Genomic DNA, 17028 nt, shown 5'->3' with positions numbered 1-17028 from the left:
CATTAGGACATGGAGTGCCATTTGTATTTGAAATATCAGTTAGCACTGTTGCCATATGCCCTATTTTTTGAATTGTTCACCTCCCCTAGGGAATGTACTTTCAATATTTTATTCAAGTCCCCTAATATTTGACATTCTGAGCAAAACATTTGTTTAGTAGATTTTCCATAAAAGTGATAATCCATTTTTATAATTTCATTTGTCTTTATTGAATTTTAAATAGCATTGTTTGAATGCACTGATTCACAGGGGAAACATACAGAGGCTTAAAAGGAGTCAGACGCACAGATCTCTTTGTCACCTGAATTTCTTGCAGATTAGAGAAAACTGAACTACATCTCTTAGCACTTTTCTGCCCATGTGCAGTGCTTGGGAGGAAGGAATGAAAGTCGGGTTCATGGGGCATGACAGAAGTTCCAGATCTCTCTGGCTAGGTTGTATGCCAGTGGAGCTCTGTGTGATACCAATATCCAATCCATAGAAAGGGAATGAATAAGGGCAGGGTTGGGCAATCCACCAGGGCCCTGCAGGTATCACAATCATATGCAGCCTGTTTTGAGACTTTAAAAAATTGCTGGCAATGTGCAACCATTGTTTTCTCCAGGCAGAAACCTGACCTTGAGGCCATTTGACTAGGGAAGGGGTTGTAAACTCAAATGCCAATGGAGGCCAGGAAAGGGAGAATAAAGCAGTAAAGAGGCCTGGACGGGAGACTGTGGTGAACTACGGAGACCTTTCTCCACTCAGGGAGGCCACTCTCTTTCAGTTACACCTGGCCCATAACAGGAATCTTGACCCTGAATGGCTAGAGCTTTTCATGGTTCAAGAGAGGATGATAATCTGAATTTTTGCGTAAACTCGCTAGATTTCAAGTGTTGGCTCTAATTCAAATTTAAACCAGTGATAGTGAAACCCAATATGTCTGTGAGCCACCATTGTGGGGCCTTTGATTTAGGGGGTATAGTACCTGAATACCACAGTGAAATAGAAAAGAACATCTATTTCCCAGATCAAGGTTAGTGAAAGAGTTTGTAGCTGGTTTGCTGATGCTGTTAGCAGAGACTCAAACCATAAACCTTATAAGGACAAATTAGTTTTATTTTGTTACTTAGCAGTTCTGGATGAATGTATTTGATTAGTGCAGAGCCATGACTTAAAGTCCATGCTTTACTGACGGTTGGCCAATGGTGACATCTTCCTACAAGAAAGCTATCGCATTATGGAGCTAGCCCCTTCGAGTTCTCAGAGGAAAAGAAAGCTAATTATATACATGGATTGCTTTATAAAACTCTAAGCCTTGACTTGCTGGCGAATAAAGTAGTGGGAGTTTAGATAGACTGCTTTTGTCTTTCTGCAGAGTGATAGCCAGATAACATGTTCTGTTGGGACTGTATTTCAGTGTTGAGTTGTCTCCTAATTAGTCAGGGAGAGAAAGCATGGCTATATAATTACAGCATATGAACATACTGATCTTTTTCACGCTTAGCTAAGTGCATTTACAGAATTAATCTGAACTTTGGCCAATTAAATTGAGTTTAAAGAGAAATTTTAGACTTAAGTATGTTGAATAAAATTCTGGGTAGGGTATAAAAAGCCATGGGTGTATGGACTAGACTTCTAGTTCTGGCTCTGTCTACACCTGGTGTGGGTCTTAATCACCTAATCTCTTGGCTTTCATTTGGTTGTATTGGATGAGCCAAATTGAACTACATATTCTACATTTTACATTTAATTTTTTAAAGGTAGTTCTCTGTTATTGATTATAATTTTTGACTATTCATTTTTCTTTTCTTTTCTTTCTTTTTTTTTTTTTTTTAGACAAGGTCTTGCTCTGTTGCCCAGGCTGCAGTGTAGTCTTGATCTCCTGGGCTTAAGTGATCCTCCCACCTCCTAAGTGGTGGCAGCTAATTTAAAAAATTTTTTGTAGAGATGAGAGTTTAAGCAATGTTTCATATTCTCCTCATAATTAATATTGTCAGACTTTTTAACTTTAGCAAACTTTAGCCTGGCTATGTTGCCAGGGCTGGTCTCAAACTCCTGGCCTCAAGCAATCCTCCTGCCTCGGACTCCCAAAGTGCTGGGATTACAGACATGAGCCACTGTACCCGGCTGCTATTCAGTTTTCTATCATCCTTTGTTTCGAGGAGATATTAAATGAGTCCTTCTGCTTCACAGATGGTTTGGGCGGCCCTGTCACATCCTATGTTGTTATCTTTGTATCAGTTGGGACATGGACTGATCATCGACACCATCCTAAAAGGAAATAGGATGATGTGGACTCATTGCCAAAAATATTTTTATGAGCATTACCAAGTTATAAATGGTTCCCTCTTTTCTGCTATAAAAGGAAACCCAATTGGTTGTTTATTACAGTATTTTAAATTAATACCACAATGAAATACAGCTGTATACTCACCAAAATGGCTAAAGTTAAAAAGCCAGCCAGGTGTGGTGGCTCATGCCTGTAATCCCAGCACTTTGGGAGGCAGAGGTGGGCAGATCACCTGAGGTCAGGAGTTCGAGACCAGCCTGGCCAACATGGCGAAACCCCTTCTCTACTAAAAATACAAAAAAGAATTAGCCGAGCGTAGTGGTGCGAGCCTGTAATCCCAGCTACTTGGGAGTCTGAGGTGGGAGAATCGCTTGAACCTGGGAGGCAGAGGTTGCAGTGAGAAGAGACCATGCCATTGCACTCCAGCCTGGAGTACAGAGTGAGACTCTGTCTTAAAAAAAAAAAAAAAAATGACAATACTAAGCATGAGGATCATGTGAAACAATCAGAATTCTGACGCTCTGCTAGTGGGAATGTTAATATGATACCTTAAACCTGCTTGGCATTATAAAGTTGAACATATGCACATCCTGTGACCCAGCAATTTTTCCTGGGTATCTACCAATCAGATATCTGTGCATATGTACACCAAAGGATACACAGAAGAATGCTCATAGTAGCATTTTTGGTAATAGCCTCAAACTAGAAACAAGCCCAAATCCATCAATATTGAATTTGTAAATAAACTGTGGCATCTTCATTTAATAGAATACTATACAGCAATGAAAACTAATGACTACAGCTTTTCTGAGCAACATGGCTGAATCTCATAAATATAATATTAAGCAAAAGAATCCAGACACAAGAGTATACACTGCATGATTTTACTATTTATTTATTTATTATTATTATTTGAGACAGAGTCTCACTCTGTCACCAGGGCTGGAGTGCAGTGGTGAGATCTTGTCTCACTGCAACCTCTGCCTCCCAAGTTCAAGAGATTCTTCTGCCTCAGCCGCCTGAGCATAGGCGTCTGCCACTACGCCCAGCTAATTTTTTATATTTTTAGTAGAGACGGGGTTTCACCATGTTGGCCAGGCTGGTCTCAAACGCCTGACCTTGTGATTGGCCCGCCTCGGCCTCCTGAAGTGCTGGGGTTACAGGCATGAATCACTGTGTCCAGCCCCTATTATTATTACTTTCAAGACAGAGTCTTGCTCTGTTGCCCAGACTGGAGTGCAGTAGTGCCATCTCAGCTCACTGTAACTTCTGCTTCCCAGGTTCTCCTGCTTCAGCCTCCTGAGTAGCTAGGATTACAGATGACTGCTACCATGCCTGGCTAATTTTTATATTTTTAGTAGAGATGGGGTTTTACCATGTTGGCCAGTCTGGTCTTGAACTTCTGACCTCAAGTGATCCGCCCATCTCAGCCTCCCAAAGTGCTGGGATTATAGGCATGAGCCCCTGCGCCCAGCACATATATATATATATTTACATTTATATTTATATATTTATATTTATATTTATATATTTAGAGATGGGATTTCATTTGCTGCCCAGGCCAGACTCAAACATGAGCTCAAGTGTATCCTCCTCCCCCAGCCTCTCAAGTAGCTGAGATTAAAGGAGCCCACACGATACCCACCTCACACTACATGGTTTTAGTTATATAAACGTACACAAAAAACCCAAGCAAAAGTAAGCTATAGTGTTAGAAGTCAGAATAGGGGTTACCCATGGGGAAGAGGGGATAGCGACTGGAAGAATCAGAGAAGGTTGGGGGTTTAGTGATACTGATAATGTTCTGTTCTTTCACCCTGTCTGGTAATTACACAAGTGTATTTGCTTTGTGACAATTTACCTAAGATTTATGTACTTTTCTGTATGCATGTTATGATTTAACTAAAAACATTAAAAACATACAGAAATTGTGATGCTTTGTGTTGAGACATAAAAACAATAACTCTTTAAAAAGTCATAATAACCTATAGGAACCTACTCCTATAGGAAATAAATTGAATATAGGAAATATATGAAATAATTGAAACTCATTATTTTATCAGTGATTTCTGTGAAATGGTCATAATCACTGTGCCCCTCAAAGATAATTAAGCTATCCTTGTGTTTCCCTTTTTATTTAAAAAGTCCAAATGGCAATGAATGCAATGCTGAAAATGGAAACATCTACAGTGTCACGTTTTTCAAAGGTTTCAGTTGAACCAGAATTCTGTTTAAAAAAAGCACAAGACATTTGTGATCATTTGAATCCATTAACACCCTTGAGACTTTTGAATTCATTTACCTGGTTCATGTAGATCTTGAAAGGCTTAACAATTGAGTAAAGAATTTTGCGCTGGTCAGTTACAGCCTACCTCTTTTTAGCCACTGGTGATGGTAAGCAGTGTCTGGCATTTGCTTAGTGCTTTCCCAGCATAGAGTACCACAGCTGCCACTAGGAGGATGCTATGCCTGTGGCCCTGCCACTGTAAACCCTAATCTGGCTGTCTACCTAATTTTCCGAGAAGAAGTGGAAGAGTGAAACCCTCACCCCAACTGGGGACAAAACTGTACAGCAAGGACATTTAGAATGGTCTTACCTTGTTTTCAATGGGCCACATGGCTTACAGCTTTCTAGAAGGACAGGACCAAAGAAAATTATAGGGTGCTGCCCCTCTGAGAGAAGTCTCGTTCAGGGTGCCTCTTCGGAATACTTGCCCTTCCACCAGGTGGTGGTGGGATTGTTAAAGTTGTGGAACTGACCCATAGTAAGGGGCTGGGAGGACACTGAGGAATAATCTGGATAGAAGAAATAGCTTTGCCTTTATTGTAAACAGTGTTTGTGGCCATGGAAGGAATGTAAACATTCCCAAAGAAATTCTGTTCTAAATAAGACCAGGCTACATGTGGAGGCCAAAGCAACTCTATCTTGGGTGCTAATTTACCTTGTTAGCTTCTGATTAACCCCAGTGCTGGGAAGGCCTCTGAGATTTCCAATTTATCTATTGTTCCCTGTGTAAGAGCACATACTGACCCCCAGTCCTGGTCCTGCCCTTAGGTCAAATAACCTTGATGTTATAATACTTCAATTGTCCTACAAATCCCTTCTGAGCCACTGCTTTCCCTGTAGTATTTAAGCCCCAGGTCATGGGGGTAATGGTGGGGAATCCACCATTTTGCCTCATGCCACCTGAGACACATACAAGGCTACTGTTCATAAGTACCTATTAAATGTTTCTTTCTGAGAAACCAGATTTCTCAGCCTCTTTCTTCGCCCTCTCAGCTGCCTCGGACTTTGGGGTAGGTTTGCATAGACTTGCCCACTGTGGAACTCTGTATTACTTACCTTATCCTAGAGTCTATGCTTAGCACTCTTCCAGTGTTATCCTCTTTGGATCATAACTTCATTCAGCAAAAATTTATTAAGCCCTACTATGTGTCTGCTGTTCTGGGGGACTGAGCAGTAAGCAAGGCAGTGAAACTCCTTGAGCATAATGAAGGAGAAGATATTTCTGTCTATGGAGAAGAGGTAGGGCATCTCAGATTAATTTTTTCAACCTAATGAAACGACTTCTCCCTTTCTAAAGCTTCCGGGCACTTGATCTGCCCCACCCTCCACTCCTTCTAATAACTTCCCCCATCAAACCCCCCTCCCTGTTCATGAACCTCTCACCTTTTGATGACAAACATACTCAAGGTTTTTCACATGAACTATTTTGATGAAAGGAACAAATAAATCAAAAAACCTATTTATTCTCTTGTCTCCCTGAAGCTGCTGTTTGAGATCTCTCTTTATGGCTAAACCTCTCTAAGAAGTCTCATTTCCATGGAAGCTTCTTGGCTTCAATTTCCTTCCCATGCACTTACCTTCTAAATTCCATCCTCCCATACACTCAACGGCTCTCAGCTCCATATAATTCAGACCAGAATGTGGAGAAGGGAGAGAACCATCAGGAAAGCAGGGTGGTGAGTATGCTGGTTCTGATCAAGTAAGCCAAGTGTTTCAGGTAAAAATCATTCATTACCTGGTGAGTATATGAGAACCACCTGTGCAGGTGACTAGCACTGTGCTGGGCAGTTTAGGTTTTTAAAGAATTACAAAAAGTGACTTTTAATGAAAACTTACTGAGGAAGATGAGGCTGAGAAGACTTCCTATGGAAGTGAAGTTTGAACTGAGTTTTGAGGAACGAGTCAACTTGAAACAAAAGGAAGATGACAGGAGGCGTTGTGAGCCTGTAGGCCTGGAAGTATGAAGTGAGTGCTGTCTTTGGCTTACAAGTTGGAAGAGTCAGGGAAGAGCCAGATGAGAAGAGGTCTTTGCAGACCAGGCAGAGAATCACCCACTGAAGGCATTTTTGAGATCTCCAATTGTCTACTACCTATCTCTTATTTCCTTCACAGCCAAACATCTTTTAGAGTCTGTCTTTTCATGTGCTTTTCACTCATCAACCCCTTCCCGTATGTATTATCTCCCAATCATTCCACCTAGACTGCCCTTGATAGAATTCAAAGAACTCTTTAGTAATAGGCTCTGCTGAGACAATGCTCACTGGACTCTGGAAAGTTACTTAAGTTCTCAGCTTCAGCTTCCTCTTCTCTGCAGTGGGGATTTTTTAAAAAATGCCTTTTTTAGAAATGGAGTCTCACTCTGGTCATCCAGTCATCCAGGCTGTAGTGCAGTGGTATGTTCGTAGCTCTATGAATTGCAACCTCTAACTCATGGGCTCAAGCAATCCTTCAGCCTTAGTCTCCCGAGTAGCTAGGACTACAGGTGTGTACCACCATGCCTAGCTAATTTTTTTATTTTTTATTTTGTAAGAGACAGAGTGTTGCTATGTTGCCCAGGCTGGCCTTGAACTCCTGGCCCCAAGCGATCCTCGCAATAGGAATTTTAATATTACCTCCTTCACAGGGTCGTCAAAAGTATTAAATGCAGCTTAAAGTCTTGTTCAAGAAGTGACCATTGCTAATATTATTATCTATCTTCCTTGGTCACTTGGCTGTATTTGATATATTTGACTACTCCCTCCATCTTGAAATACTCTTTGGCTTTTGTGATGTTGTGTGTTAATTTGGATTTTCTTTTTTTAAAAGATTGATTTATTTAGTTTTAGAGACAGGGTCTCACTCTGTCACCCAGGTTGGAGTGCAGTGGTGTGATCATAGCTCACCGCAGCCTGAAACTCCTGAGCTCAAGCAATACTCTGTCCTCCGCCTCCTGAGTAACTAGGTCTCCTGGCATGTGCCACCATGCCTGGCTAATTAAATTTTTTTTTTTTGTAGAGATGGGTATCTCACTGTGTTGCCCAGGCTGGTATTGAACTACTGGCCTCAAGCGATTCTCCTGCCACAGCCTCCCAAGATGTTGGGATAATAGGCATGAACAACTGTGCCAGGCCAATTTGGCTTTCCTTCTGCCACTTTGGAATTTCTCTTTTGATTTTCATTGGCTACTCTTTATCCACCTGCTCTCTGCATGGAGGAGCTCTTCATGAACTACACGCTTGTCTGTATCTCACTTGACACTCTCTGGGCATTTTAATCCATAATTGTGTGTCCTCCATTATTTTCTATATGTTAATCACTCTTAGATTTATTTCTACAGTGCAGACTTTTCTTCTGAGCTCTACATGTGTACAGCGAAGGGCTTATTTGATAAAACAATTCAGGTGTTTCATGGTTATCTCAAAGGCGACATTTCTGAACCAAACTCATTTCTCCCTCATTACCTCACCTGAACCTTCTCCTTCAGCATTCCCAATTGTGAAACAAAACAAAACAAAAACCCAAAATGACATTTCTCTTCATTCCAGTCAGAAATCTCAGAAATCTGGGACTGGCCCTTGTCCTTCATCCCAGGCAATCACAAATTCAGCTGACTACCTCCAAAAAAAGTCTTCAGTATGCCTACCTCTCTTTTTCCATGGCCACTCCCCTAAATTCAGACTATCAACAACTCTCCGACTCTCTCACCACAGATTTCTAACTGGTCTCACCAAGAAAAATGTTGCTATCTTTTAACCCTTTTTCCCCAGAGTGTAGCCAGCTAGAGTAATCCATTCTTTCAGTTAATCAAAAGGTATTATCAAATAAAAATCTAATCACATTTCAACTTAGCTTAAAAATCCTTCAGTGGCCTTTCACTTGGCAGTTCAAAATATGCCAATTGTTTCAAAGGCTTAAACAACTTTTATTATTATTATTATTTTTTATTTTTATTTATTTTTTTTTTATTGAGACGGAGTCTCGCTCTGTCGCCCAGGCTGGAGTGCAGTGGCCAGATCTCAGCTCACTGCAAGCTCCACCTCCCGGGTTCCCGCCATTCTCCTGCCTCAGCCTCCCGAGTAGCTGGGACTACAGGCGCCCGCCACCTCGCCCGGCTAGTTTTTTGTATTTTTTAGTAGAGACGGGGTTTCACCGGGTTAGCCAGGATGGTCTCGATCTCCCGACCTCGTGATCCGCCCGTCTCGGCCTCCCAAAGTGCTGGGATTACAGGCTTGAGCCACCGCGCCCGGCCTATTATTATTTTTTAACAGAGATGGTGTCTCACTATGTCAGCTAGGCTGAACTCGAACTTCTGGGCTCAAGTGATCCTCTTGTCACAGCCTCGCAAGTACACGGGACTACAGGCGTGTGCCACCCTTCCTGGCTAACTTAGGGCATCTTAACCACCCATAAATACACCTATGGTTTTAGATGTAGTTTCCGTTGTAGGAATTCTAATTTGATACTCACGCCAAAGTTATCTTATCCTTATACTAATAGCACACAAAAAGTAGCAAAGACATTAATTAACAATGCCAATGAATGCTGCATTAGAAATTGAGTTATGTGTCAGTTCCACCTTCTTTTATCCCAGGATGGCAAGTGCCTCACACAGTATCTGGCACAGAATATGTCTTTAATAAATATTTATTGGATACATGGTGATTAAAGAAAAGGGCTGTCAAAAAGTTCTGCACAGAATTGAAATATAATTCACAGAAATCAATTTGGTAATCAAACTCAAGTCTACAGCCAGAAAAATATTTTTCCATATCAGACAGCCAGTGTTTGCATATCAAGTGAGTGGCAATAACTCATTTGGCAGTGAGGGGAAAAGAGGAAAGGAATTAATGTGCCAGGCACAGTACTTAAGACTGGATACGATTTTTTTTTTTAAATGCACAAGACAAGATTCCTTCCCTCCAGAAGCTTCTAGACCACTTAGAGAAAGGCAATTGTCCAAATTCAGTATTCAATTTATTGGCTACTCGTACGGACATTTTTCTCTTTTCTGCTTCCTTCCTTCCTTTTTTCTTTTTTTTCCTCTTTCTCTCTTCTTCCCTTCCTTTCCCTTCCCTCCCTCCCTCACTTCCTTCCTTTCTTCCATTCCTTCCCTCCCTCCCTCTTTCCTTTCCTTTCCCTTTCTTTCTTCCTTTCTTCCTTCCTTCCTTCCTTCCCTCCCTCCTTCCCTTCCCTTCCCCTTCCTTCCTTCCTTTCTTCTTTTCCTTTCCCTCCCTTCCTCCTTCCTTCCTTCCCTTTTCTCTTTCTCTTTCCCTCCCTCCCTCCCTTCCTTCCTTCCTTTCTTCTTCTGACACAGGGTCTTTACAACCTCCACCTCCTGGGCTCAGACAATCCTCCCACCTCAGCCTCTAGAGTACCTAGGACCATAGGCATGCACTACCATGCCCAGCTAACTTCTGTTCTTATTTTTTTTTTTTGTAGAGATGGGGTTTCAACATACTGTCTAGCCTGGTCTCAAACTCCTGGCCTTAGGTGATCTGCCTGCCTGGGCCCCCCAAAGTGCTGGGATTAAAGACATGAACCACCATGCCTGGACTGTACTTTCCTTTTTATTTAGTTATTTACTTAGTTAATAGAGACAGAGTCTTGGTCTGTTGCCCAAGGATGGAATCATGGCTCACTGCAGCCTCAAACTCCCGGGTCAAGCAATCCTTCAACCTCAGCCTACCAAGTAGTTAGGACTACAGGCACACACCACCATTTCCAGCAAATTTTTAAAAATTTTCTGTAGAGATAGCATCTTCCTATGTTGACCAGGCTAGTCTTGAACTCCTGGCCTCAAACAGTCCTCCTGCTTCAGCCTCCTGAAGTGCTAGGGTTACAGGAATGAGCCACCATGCCTGGCTGCCCTCTTTTTTTTTGTCTGAGACAGGTTCTCACTTTGTCACCTAAGTTGGAGTGCAGTGGCACAATTATTGGCTCACTGTAGCCTTGACCTCCCAGGCTCAAGTGATTCTCCCATCTCAGCCTCCTGAGTAGCTGGGACCACAGGCACACACCACCACACCCAGCTAGGTGTTTTTTTTTTTGTTTTTTTTTTTTTGTAGAAATGGGGTTTTGCCATGCTGCCCAGGCTGGTCTCGAACTCCTAGGCTCAAGCAATCCACCTGCCTCAGCCTCCCAAAGGGCTGGAATTATAAGTGTGAACCACCATGCCTAGCCTGGCCCTTTTCTTTAAGTGTAAAATGGTGATCAAAAGCAGACCTATTTTTTCATGTCTGATGGGAGTTGGGATACAGACATCAAATAATCCCATGTACAACAATAATAGATATCACTTATACAGTGCCTATTATGTGCCAGGCATGTTCTTAGGACTTTACATAAATTAACAAAATCACACTCTGAGGGGGTACTCTTAGTATCTTCACCTTATAAATAAGGAAATTGAGGTATAGAGAGGTTAAGAAACTTGCCCAAGGTCATATAGCTAGTCCAGGTAGGCTCACACCAGGGTCTATGTTTGAACCACCCACTCGACTGTCTTCATGCAGTACTCTGTGGCATGAATATATTTACAAATATAAGTGCCACAAAGGGAAGACAGGTGGTGCTATAAGAACATATAACAAGGGTATCCCACCTGTAGCAGGGGACATCTACAGGTTGAGTGGGTGTCATCTAAGCAAAAAGAGAGAGGAAGACAGAGGTGGACACAAAACTGGTCACAGCTGAAGGGTAAGTGTGGAACCATTAGCCACCTGGACACAGAAATTCACTGATGGGCCGGGGAGAGCAGTATGTGTGGGAAGCTATATGGGAAGGTCTCAGGCAAGAGGCACATCTGGAGGAGGCAAACTTTGAACCCTCTAAACTGGTTTAGAGAGCAGTGACATAGTTTGCATATTTGTCCCCCATGTGATCTCCAATACTGAAGGTGGGACCTGGTGGAAGGTGTTTGGGTTATGGGGGTGAATCTTTTCGGAATGGCTTGGTGTCTGTGCCATGGTAATGAATTAATTTTTGCTTTATTAGTTACCACGAGATCTGATGGCCAAAAAAAACAAGAAAAGAGAGAGAATTCTCCCTCCCCTCTCTTGCTCTGTCTCTCGCCATATGACACACCTGCTCTCCCTCCGCCTTCTGCCATGAGTTAAAGCTTCTGGTGACCTCACCAGAAGCTGAGCAGATACTGGTGCCATGCTTGTGTAGACTGCAGAACTGTGAGCCAAATAAATCTCTTTTCTTTATAAATTACTGAGTCTTAGGTATTCCTTTATAGCAATGCAAAATGGATTAAACACAGGCAAAGAAGAGAGGAAAAGGAAACATCAAAGATTCAGAATGAGCCTAATGAATTTCAGGGACAGGAAGAGACAGATGTATTAGGATTCTTTCAGTTGGAACTAGTAGACATCCAGTTTGAACTGGCCAAAGAAAATGAAGACTATACTGGCTTGAGTTACTAAAAATCCCAGGATTCAGATCTGGTAGCGAGTGGATAAATGAAGTTGTTAGGATATCTTTCATTTCTCAGCTTCATTTTCCTGCGTTGGCTTCATTCTCAGGTAGTGGAAAGATGGCTGCTGTAGATGAATATCTTACCAGCTCAGCAAACTCAGGAAGGGGAGCATTTCTTTCCCAAAAGTACCAGGGCTAAGTCTCATTGGCTCAGCTCATATTACATCCTCTTGGCTGAACCAGTCACTCTGGCTGGGGCATGAGGCACTGTCATTGGCCAGGCCTGGATCATGTGCCTTCCTCTGGTCACAGGGGGCTAGGTTAGCCACATTCGAACCCTAGGTCTGAGTGTGGGAGATGGAAAGTTCCCCAAAGTAGAAGCTAGGAGTTATTACTGAAAGGAGAATGGATGCTGGTGAGGCAAAAACAGAAGTCATTCTACCACAAGTCATTGGCTGGAGCAGTGCTCCCCAAACTTTTTGGAGAGTCTGATTTATTAGGTCTGGGATGGGAACTGAAAGTCTGTACTTCTAACAATCTCCTGGTGATGCCAATGCTGTTAGTCCATGAACCATACTTTGTGAAGCAAGAGACACATCACCTCCCTCAAATTAGTTTAGGCTATTGTATTAGGCCATTCTTACATTGCTGTAAAGAAATATCTGAGACTAAGTGATTTATAAAGAAAAGAGGTTTACTTGGCTCATGGTTCTGCAGGCTGTACAGGCAGCATGGCACTGGCATCTGCTCGGCTTCTGAGGGGGCCTCACAAAGCTTTCAATCATGGTGAAAGGCAAAGGGGGAACAGGTATTGCATACAGCAGAGCAGGAGCAAGACAGATAGAGAAACTATACCATTCCACCTGTGGCCCCTCCAAATCTCATGTCCTTCTCATGTTGCAAACTACAATCGTTCTTTTCCAATAGGCCCCCAAAATCTTCACTCATTCTAGCATTAGCTCAAAAGTCCAAAGTCCAAAGCCTCATCTGAGACAAGGGAAGTCGCTTTCATCTATAAGCCTGTAAAATCAAAAACAAATTATGTACTTCCAAGATACAATGGGAGTATAAGCATTGGGTAAACGTTCCCATCCCAAAAATGGGGAAATTGGCCAAAAGAAAGGGGCTACAGACCCCACACAGGTCCAAAACTCAGGAGGGAAGTCACTAAATCTTAAAGTTCCAAAATAATCTTCTTTGACACCATGTCCCACATCCAGGCCACATTGGTACAAGGGCGGAGGGTGGGGGTGGGGGCCCAAGGCCTTCAGCAGTCCTGCTCCTATGGCTCTGCAGGGTAGAGACTCCAAGGCTGTCCTCATGGGCTGCAGTCTGTGGCTTTTCCAAGTATAGAATACAAGCTGCTGGTGGATCTATCATCCCTGGGTCTGGAGAGCAGCGGCCCACTTCCTATAGTTCCATTAGGCAGTGCCCCAGTGGTGACCCTGTTGGAGCCTCCAACCCCACATTTCCCCTCTACACCGCCCTAGTAGAGGTTCTTTGTAAGGTCTCCACCCCTGCAATAGGCTTCTGCCTGGACAAACAGACTTTGCCATATATCCTCTGAAATCTAGGCAGAGGCTGCCAAGAATCCATGATTCTTGCACTTTGTGTGCCTGCAGGCTTAACACCACATGAAAGCTACCACGGTTTACTGTTTGAATTCTCCAAAGTGGCAGTCCAAGTTGTATGTAGGCCCCTTTGAGCCACAGCAAGAATGGGAACAGGAGCAGCTAGGATGTGGTGAGCAGTGTCCCAAGGCTGTGCAAGGCACTAGGGCCCTGGGCCCAGTCCATGAATCTATTCTCTCCTCCTAGGCCTCTGGGCCTGTGATGGGAGAAGCTACTTTGAAGTTCTTTGAAATGCCTTCAAGGCTTTTTCCCTATTGTCTTGGACAGTAGCTCTTGGCTCCCCTTTAATCCTGCAAACATCTCTAGCTAGCAATTGTCCCACAGCCTGCTTGAATTCCTCTCTTTGAAAAAGCTTTTTTCTTTCTCTGCCACATGGCCAGGCTGCAAATTTTCCAAACAATTTTTTGCTCTGCTTCCCTTTTAAACATAAGTTCTACCTTTTGTCTTTGCTCCCACATCTGAGCATAGATTGCCAGAAGCAGTCACACCACTTCTCGATCACTTTGCTGCTTAGGCATTTCTTCTGCCAGATACCCTAAATCGTCACTCTCAAGTTCAAACTTCCACAGATTCCTAGGGCATGAACAGAATGCAGTCAAGCTCTTTGCTAACGCGTAACATTGCGTGACCTTTGCTCTAGTTCCCAGTAAGTTCCTAATTTCCATCTGAGGCCTCAGCAGCCTGCACTTCACTGTCCACATCACTGTCAGCATTTTGGTTTGAAGTCCAGGCTTCTGAGGTCTCGAATGGAAATAAGGAACTTATGGGGAACTAGAGCAAAGGTCACACATGTTTTGCCTTAGCAAAGTGCTTGGGTGCATTCTGTTCACGGCCTAGCCATCAGCATTTTGGTCACAACCATTTAACCAGTCCCTAAGAAATTCCAAACTTTCCCTCATTTTTCTATCTTCTTCTGAGCCCTACAGACTCTTCTAACCTCTGCCTGTTACTGAGTTCCAAAGCTGCTTCCACATTTTCAGGTATCTCTACAGCAATGACTCACTTCTCGGTACGTTTTCTGTATTAGGTCATTCTTGCATTGCTATAAAGAAATCCCCAAGACCAGGTAATTTATAAAGCAAAGAGATTCATGGTACTACAGGCTATATAGGACGTATGGCACCAACATCTGCTTCTGAGGAGGGCAAATGAAGCCTCTAATCATGGCGGAAGGCAAAGGGGGAACATACATCTCATATGGCAGAGTAGGAGCAAGAGAGAGTTGGGGGGGTAGTGGGGAGGTGCCACACACTTTTAAATGACTAGATCTCGGGAGAACTCACTCATTATTGTGAAGACAGCACCAAGCCATGAGGGATCCTCCCCCATGTTCCAAACACCTTCCACCAGGCCCTGCCTCCAGAATTGGGGATTCCAATTTAATATAAGATTTGGGTGGGGACAGATATCCAAACCATATCAGCCGTTTAGTGCCACCCTCTAACCCATCCTTCCATTTTCTTGCTTTTTTCAGCCCTAACGATACCTGCATATCAGCTTATCTCAAAGTTCTCTCATTAGCTTGTCAATATTTTTAAGGTTTTACCTCTTATCATCCCTGAATAATGTTTCCTCAATGAATGAAGCTAAGATTATGATTAGTCTTCTTCAACCCAAGAATTTTCCAGTTTAGACCTGTGAATACTACACTTGTGGAAATGTAAAATGTATTTAATCTTTCATGAGTCTGACAAGCTCTGCCATGTTCAATTGATTTGTTGTGTATGTAATTCACTGCCTGAGTTTCAATCTGGATGTTTATATTGAACACTTCAGTTTTAGGATATACACCATTAAAATGTATGCAAAAATCCATTTAACTTGCTGATATAGCACTCAGTAATCAGATGCTGTTCAATTTCCATTATGTTGATGGTGTTTTCAATCCTGTGGACTTTGCAATCCATGTGCCAATGTTGGCAGAAATACTGAACTCTTATTATAAAATTTTCATATCATTTAAAGATTTGGATTAATGCCTTTATAGTGGAACTTCTGTGAAATTGAGTCCTGAGATCTGAGTTTTAGCCTTGAGGTTGCTCCTGACCTTGAGACATTAATCCTCAAATCTTAAAGTTTTCTGGGCCTCTGTGTTGGGACTGGTCATAGCTCAGTTGTTTTTTGTCTTCTCTCTTCTCTTCCTCTCCCAGAGTGCTCAGCCCAGGTTACCACACCAACATCATCTGTAGCATTTCGGTAAGGCATCTGGGCAAGATACTTGATCCTCTAAGCCTTATGTTACTGATCTGCAAAAAAGGAGATAATAGCATCTACCGCCTAATAGTTATAGTGGCAATTAAAGAAGATCATGAATGTAAGCATTGGGTGCAATGGTTCACGCCTGTTGTCCCAGCGCTTTGGTAGTCCAAGGTGGGATGATCACTGGAGCCCAGGAGTTCGAGATCAGGCTGGGCAACATAGAGACCCTGTCTCTTAAAAAACAAAGAGACGGCGATAGAGCGAGACTCCGTCTTAAAAAAAAACAAAAAACAAAAAACAACAACAACAAAGAGAAAGAGAGAGAGAGAGAGAGAGGAAAATCAGTCATGACTTACAATGGAAGAAATTATCATCAGGATGTATTTGGAAATAATATTTAGGTTGAAAGACTTAAGCAGGAATATTATTTCTTATGTCCACTGGAAAACACAGTGACATGACTCTCAAAACCTTCAGTCAACGAGTCTGTCTTACTGTTTCCTCCCCAGATCCTAGGGATATTAGCAATCAACGGCTCTCAAATGTTTACTCTTGGTTAGATAAAAGCTATCTTCAACTAATTTTTCTTCTGATTCAATTTGTCATTAAATATATTAAGAATTTATCACGCATCTCACTTGTACAACTTCTCCCATGAAAGCATCGAATTGCAACCTTGTATGTGTAACTGTTTCACACATTCAGAAACCGGCCCCTTCAATTCGCGTGGACCTATCTGCTAAGTGGTGCACAGACTCACCCTCTGAACCCACAGACACGACCTTTAATGCGGGAAATGTGCATGATCCCATACAGCGCCCATCTCAACAACTGGACGCGGGGCATGCCTGAGAGGGGTATGCCTGCCTTGAAGATATGGAAAAGTTTTGTTTTCGTTCCTTCCGCTCCTTAGTGCTTGCGCGGAACCGGGACATCTCCTTTGGACCCGCTAATGTTACAAGAGGCCCAAGCGCGCCGCTGCTGGCCTCCGCCCAGACCCGGATTCCTCTCCCCTCCCGGCGCCCTTTCTCGGGCGCCCGGCCCGCGGCTGGCGAGGGCTCTCTGACCGCTCCGGTGTCCTCGCCCCATTTTACTTCTTGGGTCCCCGCCGGTGCCATCTGGTTGGAACCCTCGGGAGGAACTAAAAGTTGGACGTTGCCACCCCTACCCCTCGCCAAAAACTAAACACCGAAGGCTGCCGAGGCGCGGCGGGAGGAAGGCGACGAGGAAAAAGCGAGGAC

The sequence above is a fragment of the Colobus angolensis genome, unplaced genomic scaffold (genome assembly GCF_000951035.1).
Source record: "Colobus angolensis palliatus isolate OR3802 unplaced genomic scaffold, Cang.pa_1.0 Scaffold473, whole genome shotgun sequence".
Taxonomy (NCBI): domain Eukaryota; kingdom Metazoa; phylum Chordata; class Mammalia; order Primates; family Cercopithecidae; genus Colobus; species Colobus angolensis.
This window is presented reverse-complemented; position numbering follows the sequence as displayed.